Source organism: Anopheles coluzzii, chromosome 2 (genome assembly GCF_943734685.1).
Source record: "Anopheles coluzzii chromosome 2, AcolN3, whole genome shotgun sequence".
In the NCBI taxonomy this organism is placed as follows: Eukaryota; Metazoa; Arthropoda; class Insecta; order Diptera; family Culicidae; genus Anopheles; species Anopheles coluzzii.
Genome location: NC_064670.1, coordinates 5489607 through 5502214, shown reverse-complemented (window position 1 = coordinate 5502214; position 12608 = coordinate 5489607). Strand labels below are relative to the sequence as shown.

At 47.2% G+C, this 12608-nt stretch overlaps 1 protein-coding gene across 2 annotated transcripts in view; it reads right to left on the bottom strand.

The window, feature by feature from the left end:
- Nucleotides 1–12608, bottom strand: part of LOC120950600 (homeobox protein unc-4-like) — a 61634-nt gene that overhangs the window by 20609 nt on the left and 28417 nt on the right. The gene's annotated exons all lie outside the window — the stretch shown is intronic.

The window sequence follows — 12608 nt, the reverse complement described above, 5'->3', positions numbered from 1 at the left end:
GAGCAACCAATGTACCAATAAATTACCAACTGTCAGAGTAGCGTGTTTGAGAGGTTAAAAAAATACAAACAAACAAACAGCTACACACTGGAAGGCACTTAGAAATAGTGACCGACAAGAAAAAAGACTTTACACAACATCCCTCAAATCGACAGCTCGACGATTCGGACAAACAAGCGAAGGCTGTAGCGATAATGTCGCCGGGGGGATGAAATCAGTCGATGGCATAAATTCGGCCATAGACACAACACAACACTGGAATGGAATTGGTACCTCCCAACCCAAGTGAAGAAGTGGTGGAAAAGATGTACGTACATCGAAAATGAACGCGTAATGAGCCCGAATCGCTGAGCCGTGGAGCGCGCGCCGAGTCGGAATCATTGGATCGTACAGAGCAAACGCGCGCACACAAGCACAACACGAAATCGCCCAAGCCCCGCACGGCATTGCACACTTATCGTGTAATTGGAAGCGACTAGTTAGTAAATTATCACTTATTTATTAATTACTATTATCGTCACGCCACATGTTACGTTCCCGGGGCGTGTGCGCGCACAGTACACACACAGTGCAGGGCGAGCCGTTCATCATTATCGTCATCCCACCCGATCGATCGTTGGCAAAATGGATCATCATTAGCGATCGATTGGACCAACTATCAAGATCACGCGGGACAGTTGGTTTTGCCCTACATTGACCTGTAATTTTGCATCCCCCACCCTTGTTTAGCAACATTGTAACGCTCGGTATGAGCGATCGGTGGATTAGGAAAGATAAGCGTTGCTCACGCTCACGTTCTATCGAGCGCTAGTGATTAATTGGTGCAGTTTTGTGACAACACACCGAAGGCTTAGAATGGTTTCCGCTTTTCCCGCCATCACGGACGGGGTAACGCTCATCGCCCAAAAGCCTCACTAAAGCCATCCCATCCATTACGAAAGCAAACAAAGTTGCGTGCGGCAGTTGCACACACGGGGTCGGGCGGATGTAACACACGAAAGTACGGCCCGAAAAAATACATACAAAAAAGGCCACCTAAAACCGCGCCACCTAATGTCAAATTGTCACTTGTGCAGCGTACCATAAATCAAACAATTACAGGTGTTAATCAAATGTCGTACTGGGCTGGCTGTGGCGTCGGAGTGATAATTTTCCCCGGCAGCATGGTTCGTGTCGGTCGCGTAAGCGTATGAGCTGTTGTTTATTTATGAACCATTAAGGCATAGATAACGTGCCGGTGGTGTGGCGACGGTTGTTAGAAGCTGTATAAAAATGGTAGTATTAGAAAAAAACGCTGTTTGTAAATAGTCATTTTTACATGTGTGCCTTCGACTAAACAACGTTCCAATTATTTCATCGCGGGGTTGATTGAAAACCAAAGGAACCAAAGAGAAAAAAGCTCCAATAATGATGATGAAGAAATTAATTCCAAGGTTCGGTCGACGATGGCAAGATTGATGATTTAATTAGCCTTTGCCGCAAATTGCTTCATTTCAATCGCTAGCAAACCTGATCGCGCACACACAGCTGATCCTTGCGTTGGTTCCTTTCCAAAAGCTGGTTGAGCAAAAAACAAAAAAGAACCCTAAATCGATTCGCTACGGATCGGGTCGAAATTATCTAACCTTCGTCCTTTTGGACAAGGAAAAAAAGCGTTACCCACACAAAACATAATAACACATAATGATAGCCAAACCCGGTGGTGTTATTAGCGAGCGATACAACCGACCAGTCTAGCTTAAATTAAATTTTCTCTATCGATGATTTAATATCTCGTCCCGGGGACGGGAATGCCCGGAAGCTTGAGACAGAACAGAGCAGAAACGCTTGGGTATCCTGCTGCGATCGTTCGATCCTCTGGGCGGGTAGGATATGCCTTTGCGATCCCTGCCGATCGGAAGTTCTCATCCCTGTCAAACACCGCTGACGTCTTCTGGGGGGCGTTCCGGCTAAATTGGACAGGATCAGGCAGGTTGAAAAGGCAAACGCAACCTTGCAAGGTGGAATACATCCACACACACACACACACACACACACACACACACACACACACACACACACACACACACACACACACACACACACACACACACACACATAAAGCTATCCATTGGCGGTTTAATTGTTTCGTGCTTTCGTATGATCGACCGACGGGACCTTGCACTATTTACTTTAACGAAACAATCGCTCTTCTTCGCTGACATCCATTGCAACGTCTTAATCTCATGCCTCCCCACACATCAGCATTAATGACTTAAAGTGGCAGATTCTCGGGCGTTTGTGCGTTGCCTGTGCGTGACTAACATCGTTTGGAGGCGAATTCAATTTGCCATTTTTTCCCCCCGTGCTTGCCAAGCTCGTCAAGCAGGCGGCAGCAAATCAATTTCCCTACCGAACCGGTTCATTTGCATCACATTCGGCGAAGTGGAAGATCACGCAGACCAACAACAAAAAAATAGTCCTCGTCAAGGTATCTCGTGCTCGGGTTTCGGCGAAGGAGGTGCAAGAGGCACGACACAACACCTTGGCACAGCATACACAGTGGCACACTGAATGCGCATGCAAAGGCGCATCATAATTCCAGGCTCGTCGCCGTCGCAAATTGATGCCCTAGCCCAGCTGCTGGCTGGTTTAACACGGGGACGGCACCAAAAACCCAAGGGTCGGCGTGGCACTCGGCAAAAGGTATTAATTTTCCTCAATGCTTGAAGACTAAATTGTTCGGTTGAAGAGCGAAGGAAACGTGTGTGGAAGCAACAGTGGGCCGACTAAAACAACAGAGCTGAGGCAATTTCGGTGGCACTGCAGCACGGTGGTGGAAGGCTCGCAGAAGTGCGGAAGTGCACCAACGCGAGGCCATAAATTTAAACTGCCTCAAATTAAATTCAATTTTTATAATGACTTCATTTATTCCAACTTTTTCTGCCCCGATCTGCACTGGCGTGTACTGGTGATTGAAGCGATTGAAGATGTTTGAAGGACGTCAGCGATGTCTTCCTTCCCAGCCTGGGCAAAGGGAAAATGATCGGTATAATGATAAAGATGCGATGAAGCGATCTGCCTCTCTCATCACCCTGCCGGGTCGTCCGAAGAAAAGAAAAAAAAAACGGTGATGTCGATCGATTGCCCCGAGGGCTGTTAGCATAAGCGCAGTGCATAGGACGCGATCGCAACGCAAGGGACGAATCTTTGTTATTTATCAATTCGTTCGCTTCTTGATTGAGTATTTTGGAATTTTTACTTTTAATAATCGAAAGCTTGCAATGTTTAAAGCACAGTCTGCGGGTGCAAAACTGTGGCGGAATTGAAATGCTGTCGGAGAGGGGGCCTAATCGGAGACGCACAGCGTTGCGCAACTGTTGCGCACAGAACCTTCCCTTGCAGCATCCATTATCATTATGAATACAATCAACCTTAAGCGACTGTGTGTTCTAAAGATTGGCGCTCTTACGGAGGGCTCGATGATGGGCCCGATGAGGGGGGTTGTTGGGTGCAGTTGGATGTTATTAATATTTTTTCGCCCCTCATCCTTCGCCCGACATCGCTGCCTACACATAATTGTAGTTATTATGCATTATTTTTACAATGTTCGGACGTTCGGCCTTTTTTTTTGTATACACAGTGTTGAGCAAAACAGTTCCTGTCGCACGCTGGCAAAACACCGAACACAATTTGAAGGCCTTGTTCGGCCGCTTCCTCATTCAAGTCCGGAATCAATTTAACAACGACCAAGGACAGCCAAGCAAAACCACTTGAGCCACACTGTTGATGTCTGTGTGTGTGTGTTTGAGCCACTTAGTGCCACGGAAACGATCGGTTCCATTTTGTGAGCCATCCGGCCATCCGTTCGCGAGCAATTTGTGTCCGCGTTTACCACCAATCCACCAACGGCGGAGCGCGCCTTAATGGTGTGGTGTGTTTCGCGCTTGCGCGCCCCTATTCCTTGCTTATTGAAATAATGCGCCCCAAACCGCGACCTGCGGGCCGCGAGAGATGGGGCCGATTTTTATCGATCCAAATTGGACGCAAACTGAAAACTAATAAATGTTAATGGTTGCGCCTTGCTACCTTCACCTCCGCAGGACAGTTTGCGTTCCCGGCGCTGATTACCCGGCGAGCTAGTGGAGGCTGTGGCAATCAATGGGAAGGAGAAAGAGAGTGGGATTTTCCACGATGCACACAGGTCAAAAGTAATCGACAAGCTACACTTACCACAGGTACACCGATCAAACGGGACGATGTTTTTGGGTGGGTTAAATTGATCCCTCGGTGCCGTGGTGCCTCTAAAAAACCGCGAGTGATGAATGAAATAATTGAAAGAGATGACCGGTTTTCTCCGGTGCTGCTGCCGCCTGCCTGCTCGACCGTTCTGCTAACTGTTTTTGAATGGGCCGGCCATCACCATCAAACCAAGAGCATCGGCACGTTATTCAATCGCCAACCGGGACTGCGAACCGGGCAAAAAGGGATCGAACTCCGGCCGAAAACCGATTCGCTACGTAAACAACGTCGCCGCCAAAAAGCCCACACCAAAACGATCATCTCGGTACCCGATCATGATCATGTACCCGATGATGGCGAGCACATTTATCGTAATAGCAAAATGACTCAATTGCTGCGCAGAAGATGAGATACAGATAGGCGAGCGGCGAGAGGCTGCAATTGATTCGAAAGTATGGGGGACCGAACCGCAAGGGTCCTTTCTCTTGATGATGATCGGCATGCAACAAGTTAACCACTGCCTGGGCGGGTTAAGTATAGGGTTAGTGCTTGCGGGATGTGAAACAATAAGCGTAAATAAATAACACACTTCACCAGAAAAAAAAAACAAAAACAAGGACACATCACAGAACCACGGTTAAACACGCAAAAGGTGGACTTGACTCTGTCCCAAAGTGTGTAAAAGAGAGAAACAGATCGCGCGCCTACTTTGACGATCAACACTTCATTTGAGGTAGCGGACGGATCGCGAGCCAGAACCGCGAAAATTGCTGTCATTCCGTGACGGACTCAGGCAGGGATGGATTTAATTATTGGTCCCGGTGCGTTGGCCCCTGCTAATGTCAGCACCATTTTGTTGATCAAAATCGAATAAAGCAACAGCACATGCACACATGTTTACACGGCTAAGTGATTGCGTATGCGATCTCTTACTCACTTTCACCCATTTATGGGCAAGCTTGCGACAAGTCGGGTGAGTTTTATTTGGCAAATTAAATTTAAACACATCCCTTCCCCATGCTCGGTATCGAAATCGAATAAAAAGCAACTGCCACTAAAAATCGAATGCGGAGCAGTTAAGGCTCAAAGCGGAGCGCTCAACGCCGCGCTCGGTCAGTAAGCAAAATTGATCATTCATCATGCATTTATCGGTTGGTTTGCTGTTAACCTTCCCGCGAAGGAAACAGAGCGGTTCGAAAGAGAATGTGCTGGTACAAATTGAGATATTGAACCAGAAATTGAGATCGATTGTGTGCGGTCAAGCTTCGACGCCGCCAAGAGGCAAAAGGGCGAGAAAGTAGCTCCTGCCGATCGGCTGTAAATATCTTGGGCAAATTGGTGGTCTGCACCCCCCCCCCTCCCACACACACACACACACACACACACACACACACACACACACACACACACACACACACCTTTTAGCCTTTTCTTTTTGGGTCAGCGATCCACTTACATTATGGTCAATCAATTGCAGGCATTAAGGTGCATGAAATGATTTTTAATCATTCACGGGAAGGCGTCCCAAAACGGAACCGCGGTTAAAGGGGCGATACAGTGAAAGGTGTGCTTCATGCTGCAGCTGCCCTTGTTCGATTTGCGAAGGGGTATTGTACCGGGGGTAGAGTCATTGCAATCAAATCATTCACTACTTGAGAGGGCAGTTGGGGGTTATCATTTCGCGCAAACTCGATCCGTCCCGAAGTGGAATATGTCCCGAAGAAGAAACAAAAACAACACAAAAACGACCACCAAATGCCTTCCCTATCTGCGCCGTAATTCATTCCCGTAATTGAAATTCCATTCCCCAATTTCCGCTTCCCACTGTTTGGGTGGTTGGGTGGGGGTGGAAAAACCAAATCAAAACTAAATCACGCCCTTATCAGTGCAGCAAAAATTAAGAATTATCACACCACGTGTCCCAATGTGCGGGCCTGACAAGTTTGCCCGTTTCTGCTCGGCTCTGCTTGTTTTGCGTTTCAGTTTTGATTGCAATTGAAAATACGCGATAAGAAGGACAAATCCTGGCACTGCGCGAGAGCCATCGCATTACCGCATCCGGACGATGGCGATGGCTACCAACCGGAAAAGCAAGACAAAACATAACAAAAAACACAGGAAAGAGATCATGCACTCTGCTTTGTGAATGTCAGTATTTGGCAAAAAAAGAACGGCGAGCATAACCGAAATGGTTTTGTACAACTTCAGGCACTCCCCTCCCAGTCCGTTTGCTAGCATTCGCCCAAACTCTATTACCTACTACTGTACAAGGGCTGATAATTTATAGCGAAAATCGCTCTCGACCGCTTGCTACTTTTGCACGACTTGCTGGGTGCAAAAGCTTGCTGTTTGCGCGATTTGCAGACTGTGTCGTTGAACGGACATAGAACTCTCAACCTCCCCTTCTCTTCCACCCCTGGCCAGGCTCCCGTCCCAAAATCCGTTTGTTAATAAATCAAAATCACAATAACACAGTGCGCGCACGCTGATTATGCTTTCCAATTTGGCTCCACGCTTCTGCATCCGGATTTTTATTTGAAAAGTTTCTGTTTTTTGTTGTTTGAATTATCTGTGTGTGTGTGTGTGTGGGTTTAGGCGGGTGGAGCCCATTGGCAACATGCGCCATAAATCATCTAGCCATGCTGCTGCTGCCATGCTAACTAACGGCGACATCGTCGACATGCGAGCGAGAGCAAGAGAGAGAGAGAGAGCAAATGTGTGTGTGTGTTTTTGTTCTTTTTTTTTGCTGTGTGCAATCGCTATTTCCAGCCTGCTTCGTTGCACGCAGAGTAAATTGAAAAATTATCAATTATTTTTCGACCCACTGCTTGCCATGCACTGCTGCCCGCTCGTGGCTCCTTGCCTGCGCTCTGCAGGCAACTGAACCAGGACATCTCGCACCGCTCGTGTAAGCAACCCGTAAAGTCCGCTCCGGAACCGTTTTTTTTTTTCGAACGAGAAGGGAAGGCAGCCCCAGCCCGGCTAATCTAAAACGCGACGCGCAGATAGATAGTGGCCGTGCGACACGCTCGCACTTGTTGGTTGCCCCCATTGGTTGCCCTTTGGTGTGCCCCCCCCCCCCCCCCCCTTTGGTTTGCAACCCTGGGACGCCTGTGTCTGGTGCCTGCCCGGGAAAGTTTGCCTAAACAGCCACACGAAACAAGCACAAATAAGAGGCAAAAGTGAAAACGAACAAATGACCTCCTCACTTCTCGCGCTCGGCCCGGCGACCACCGTGGACGTTTTGGTTTAGCATTTTTTGTGGTTGTTGTTGTCACTGTTTGCTCCCCCCCCCCCCATTTTGTTGTTGTTGGACCTTGTCTTATCAACCCCCGGCCCGAGGCGAGGCGAGCTACAGCATGTACAAGGGGTTTGGTTATCACGTCAGCTAATTTGTGGAATTATTTAGATGCCATTAGCTCCACTCCCGGACGGAATCGGGGAAGGGTGTTTTGGGGTGATGGTGATGGCAATCATAAGGCATCTAATTTACCAGCACCGTCACCGGGCTGGACTGCGCGTAATCTTGCGTCGTTTGTATGAAACTGAAAACAGAACGCTTTGCATAATTATGTGTGAGCGATAATTGTTCGAAAAATGAATTGGCAATTGCAGCAATGGGGCTGTGGATTCGTCCAAGGTTACGCTTGAAAGTGCACCTAGAAGACGGCCATTCATTTGCTGTGGCATTAAATTAGAAGCGCTGATTTATCCCGAGCTCCGTGCCGTTCAACGGCAGCCTTATCGGCTCGAACGCATCGACGACAGGCGAATTGCGGCCACAGATTTTCCACGTCCCGAGCACGTGTCCATCGTTGCTTCCGTCTAGGGGATCTACGCTACGCTACGACAAACGACTTTGTACTTCGGGTAAATCCGCGAACCGTGGTGTAAATCCTTCCAATTTGCGACGCCCGTTCGAATGGTGCATAAATCATGGCCCTTGCCCCAGTGCAATGGGCGGAGGAACGGACAAATTTAAAAGTTTTGAAGGTTTGTTTTTGCTATCAAAAATGCTTTCCTTCGCATCGTTTTCGTCCAACAACGCTTTCGATAGTGCACATGATTGTTACACTTTTTGCTGACAAATTTTCAAGCAAAAAACAACCAGTTGTTGGTGCTAACTGCTCAAACCCCCCCAGCGTCAAGTTGCACCGTCACCGTCCGGGGCCGTGTTATAGTGTAAGTGTATCAAATTGATATAAATATTTGCACAAAGAAAGTGGAAAATTAAGTCCTCGGTCACGTGCCAGCACCCGCCGATGGGGGCGTGTCCGATATACGGTGTGCGCTGTCTATGCACGCCTATGCGCCTTTTAGCAGCAGCAGCAGCAGCAGCAGCCAGAGAGCTGTGAAGAAGTCACGTGTCCACTTCCCCTTCATTCCCGCGGGGTGATAAAAGGTCGACGATGGCCCTTTTTTGCTGTTGTTCCGCTGATGTTGTTGTTACGAGGAAAAAGGGGAAGTCGAAGATCGGTACCGTATGGATCGGATTAGCTTCTCCCGAGAGGGGTGTGTGTGAGTGGTGTGGCAGTGAAGGTGCGCTGCACGCGACCTGAGAAAAGCGAGTGCTTCCGGCATCCGCTGTGTCACCCCTTCCCCGTGGTTCGATGTGAGCCAATTTCCGATAAGCGATTAACAACAATCCCTCTTCCCAGGAAAGGTCGTTCTGGCCTCTTTTTTTCCTATTTATGCGGTATACGGTGGGCAATTCGCGATTTGTCTCATTTTACTGCCGACTGCGTGATGCGTTTGATAATTTTACGGGATAAAGGCATTAAAAGTAAATAAATTTACTCCGCAACCGTGAAAAATGCGCAAGGGATGAGGGGAAATGCTTGGGAAACGAGTGAGTACGTGTGTGTGTTTTGGGTTTGTTGTGCTGTGTTGTGTAAGGTTTATTTCTGGTTTTTTTTGTTATTGTGTGTGTGTTGTTACGGATGACGCGTAACACCCACCAGCCTGCTTCCTGAGAACGTTACGCTTGTGGTTAGAGGCTGATGCTGATGATGCTTGGATTCAGGGGACCGTGGTGAGCTAATCCCTCGATTCCTTTTCGCCTACTTACGGTAGCGATTGTTGCGGGGAAGGTAATTACATCAGTACAAACCGAATTTGTTTTCCCTCTTGGTCACCGGGATCCGAGGTTTGACTTCTTCGTTGCGGGAAACTGTCAAGATCTCGGCGATAGAAGGCGCATGCAGGAGAGGAGGGAACGTTTGCCAATGGCTTTTGGGAATTCAGGTTGTGATTGCGGTGCGGAGCGTTTCAGGGCGTAACATGATCACGCGATCGTTTGATCATCAAAGACGGACACACAGATACTGACACACCGACAGCACATTAGTCTTGTTGAGCGTGGCAGGGATTTGTGTTATCTTGTCATTCGTCTCGTGCAGAAGCGCTTGTAAGTGGGAGCATCAAATGCAATCTCTTCCATCCTGGTGTCTGGTGGGAATTGGAGGAGGTCTTTCAGAGCGATAGAAGTTGTCATATCTTGAAAGGATTACATAGGGATATTAGACAGGATTATTGGCTCCTTTGAGGTTTTGTATGTGGAGGGAAGCGTGGGAATAAACATGCTGTTTTCAATGAACTTCCCATCAAATTTATTACACAATATTTTGATAAGCTTTCGAAGATGCTCATCCATCAACTTTGTCATATAAAGTGATACGTTTGAAAATTAACTAATTGTGCGCTGAACTTGTCCTATTGTCTAGTTTTATTTCCTGTGATGTTCATGTTCTCCAACTTTCCAATACACTTTCCAACCCCCAACATCACGCTCATGTTTGCTCCTCACCACCCGACCAAAGCAAGAGACATATCACGCTCACATCAAAATGTAACTATTTTATCTAGCAAATGGCTGTAACCTTTCGATGCTATCAGGCTCGCGTGTGAGCTCACCCGGTGGGTTTAATTGCGTGTGTTTGTGCTCTCTCAAATTTGCCTCTTCTTGAAGCATGTCATATCGCTTGTTTAACGACCACCTTCTGCTTCAACCAGACCCGCCATTTACTCGCGTGCGGGGGTGCGCGTCTTCCTTTAAAGGCGTGCGATTACTTTAAACTCAAATTAGAATAATCACCTTCCAGGGTTGGTGGGTTGTTGTGGTGGGTGAAAGGGGTGGAATTACATTCGACATTACATGTGTTTCGCCTGCTCTCATTGTGCGCTGGGTGGTGAGGGGGTGGTACATAAAACGGTAACTCCGCCACGGGTACCACGGCGCGCTTGTGCGCGTTTCCACCCCGGGAGAGACCAATTATCGTAAAACGACTAATTAAGAGACAGGGACGCGGGAATGGTTTTGAAGCTTAAAGTAAAAACCATTTACCTTCCCCATTCGCGTACTCCCCAAGGGCCATGGGGAGGGATACCAAACGTTAGATTACATTTCGCTGCACCTTCACACACACACACACACAGCTCGGTTCTAATCGAATCAGATAAAACCAAGTGAATTAAATTAAACTTCAACCCACTGGAACATGGAAGAATGAAATGGAAAAACACACACACACACACACACACACACACACACACACACACAGACACAATGAGCATCATTGGTGTAGGTGGAAAGCTTTCGGTGAATGTTCAACCTCAACGGAATTGTTTCCTTTTCGCCGTGGTACAAAGATGGCGTCGTGCTTTTTCGTTGTTCATTAGTCGCATATGTTGCTTTATGAAACGGTGCGCGTAGAAGAGTAAAACATAATTTCTTCCCACACACACACACACACAAATACCGGAAATTATTATTGAAAGTCGGAAACAAAGGAACCTAATTATTTAAGCTATTTAAAGCTCATCCTGCTCGCGACCCTCTACGCTTATTCCGAGCGATCCTTCAGGGCAGACAGGATTGTGTAAAATAATAAAACGAATATAAAACGCACACAAAACGCTGGTGGAAAGGATGGGGGCTTTTCCTGGACGTCTCGCAAATGTAACGTACATTGCCACAAAATAGAGCTGCGCACTGCTGTTGCATTGAGCGGCCAACCTAATTAAATCCTTCCACTAACGCTTCGTTCCAACGGCACAGGCCGCTTTTCTTCACCTTGTCGACCGCTAGTTTACCAATTTTGCACACAGACACACACATGCACACACCTTGTAAAAGGGCAGAAAGCAGCAAGCACCACTATCCGCCTGTTTCACTACCACCGAGTTTCAAGGGGGGCGCGCCTTATCGATCGGATCGGATCTACCCGGCGACTCTCCACACCTTCCAATTAACGTTTAAAGTTATTAAAAGAAAATTGCCAAAGATGGCAGCCTTGCCCATGGCAGCGTGTGCAGCAAGCCGGAAGATAAGCTAATTAATTGCAAAATATTCATAGCTTTACGAGTGTGTATGTATGTGTGTCGTCTGGCAGCAGAGCGCTCTCTGCTGGGTGCATATAGAGGTTGAGCAGTGTTACGCAGGGAAGCCTCCTGTTTTGCACTGCGCTAGAGGCGAATGTGTGTGTGTGGTTTAGTACATGGGTAGTGTTATTTATAGTGAGATGAGATTGTTTTATTAAAACCAAAGGTGGTAAAGCTTGGTGCGACAAGGTGCGATTTCTTATCAGCAATAATGGTTGTGTTATTATTTCGGCCGATTGATTTTCCCTACAGTAATAGGTTATTATTAATTTTACACTGGTCAATCAGTTGGGTGACTGGTTTGTGTGTTTGTGTGTGTAATGCAAAAAATGAAATGCAAATTCGTGGAGTGGAGTTTAAGACACCGTATGATACTCCAGCGAAACAGTACACTAACAAAAACCTCGATTTCAGAGATTTCGGAACCAATAGCAACGATACACAGGGAGTGAGCTGTTGTCCTTCGCTTGCTTTGATTGTTGAACGGTTGTTGAAGCAATGTGTGTATATCGTGTATTAAGCATCGCTTTCTACCTTGAACAAACGGCGATCGGTCCTCTTTCTCTCTTGCTTCACCGGGCTGACCACATCCACAACAATTATGGAACCATTTCCGAGCACACATTGTTAATGCGATGAAACACTCCAGATAGAGCAAACGCTATACTGCGTTGCGCTAAAGAGAAAATGAAGCTGTTTCGGCCATCATTATGGTTCAGTTTTATTTTTTTGTGTGTGCTGGTTTCAACATTCAACAACAGACCAACTAACAAAGCAAAGCATCATCAACTGCAAATAAATAAGATAAAAATGGAAAGGAAGGCAAGTGTGGCAGAGCGAGGGAGCTTGGTTGCCACAACACCGGTGCCCATGTGCACATTTTAATTTAATTTTCCGAATAAGTTAATTAATTTAATCAATTTGTTATCTGAAACGTTCATAAATAACAGGGCTCTATTATCGGTAGGGCCGACGCAGTCGCCACCGCTGCCGCCGCCGTCGCTTGC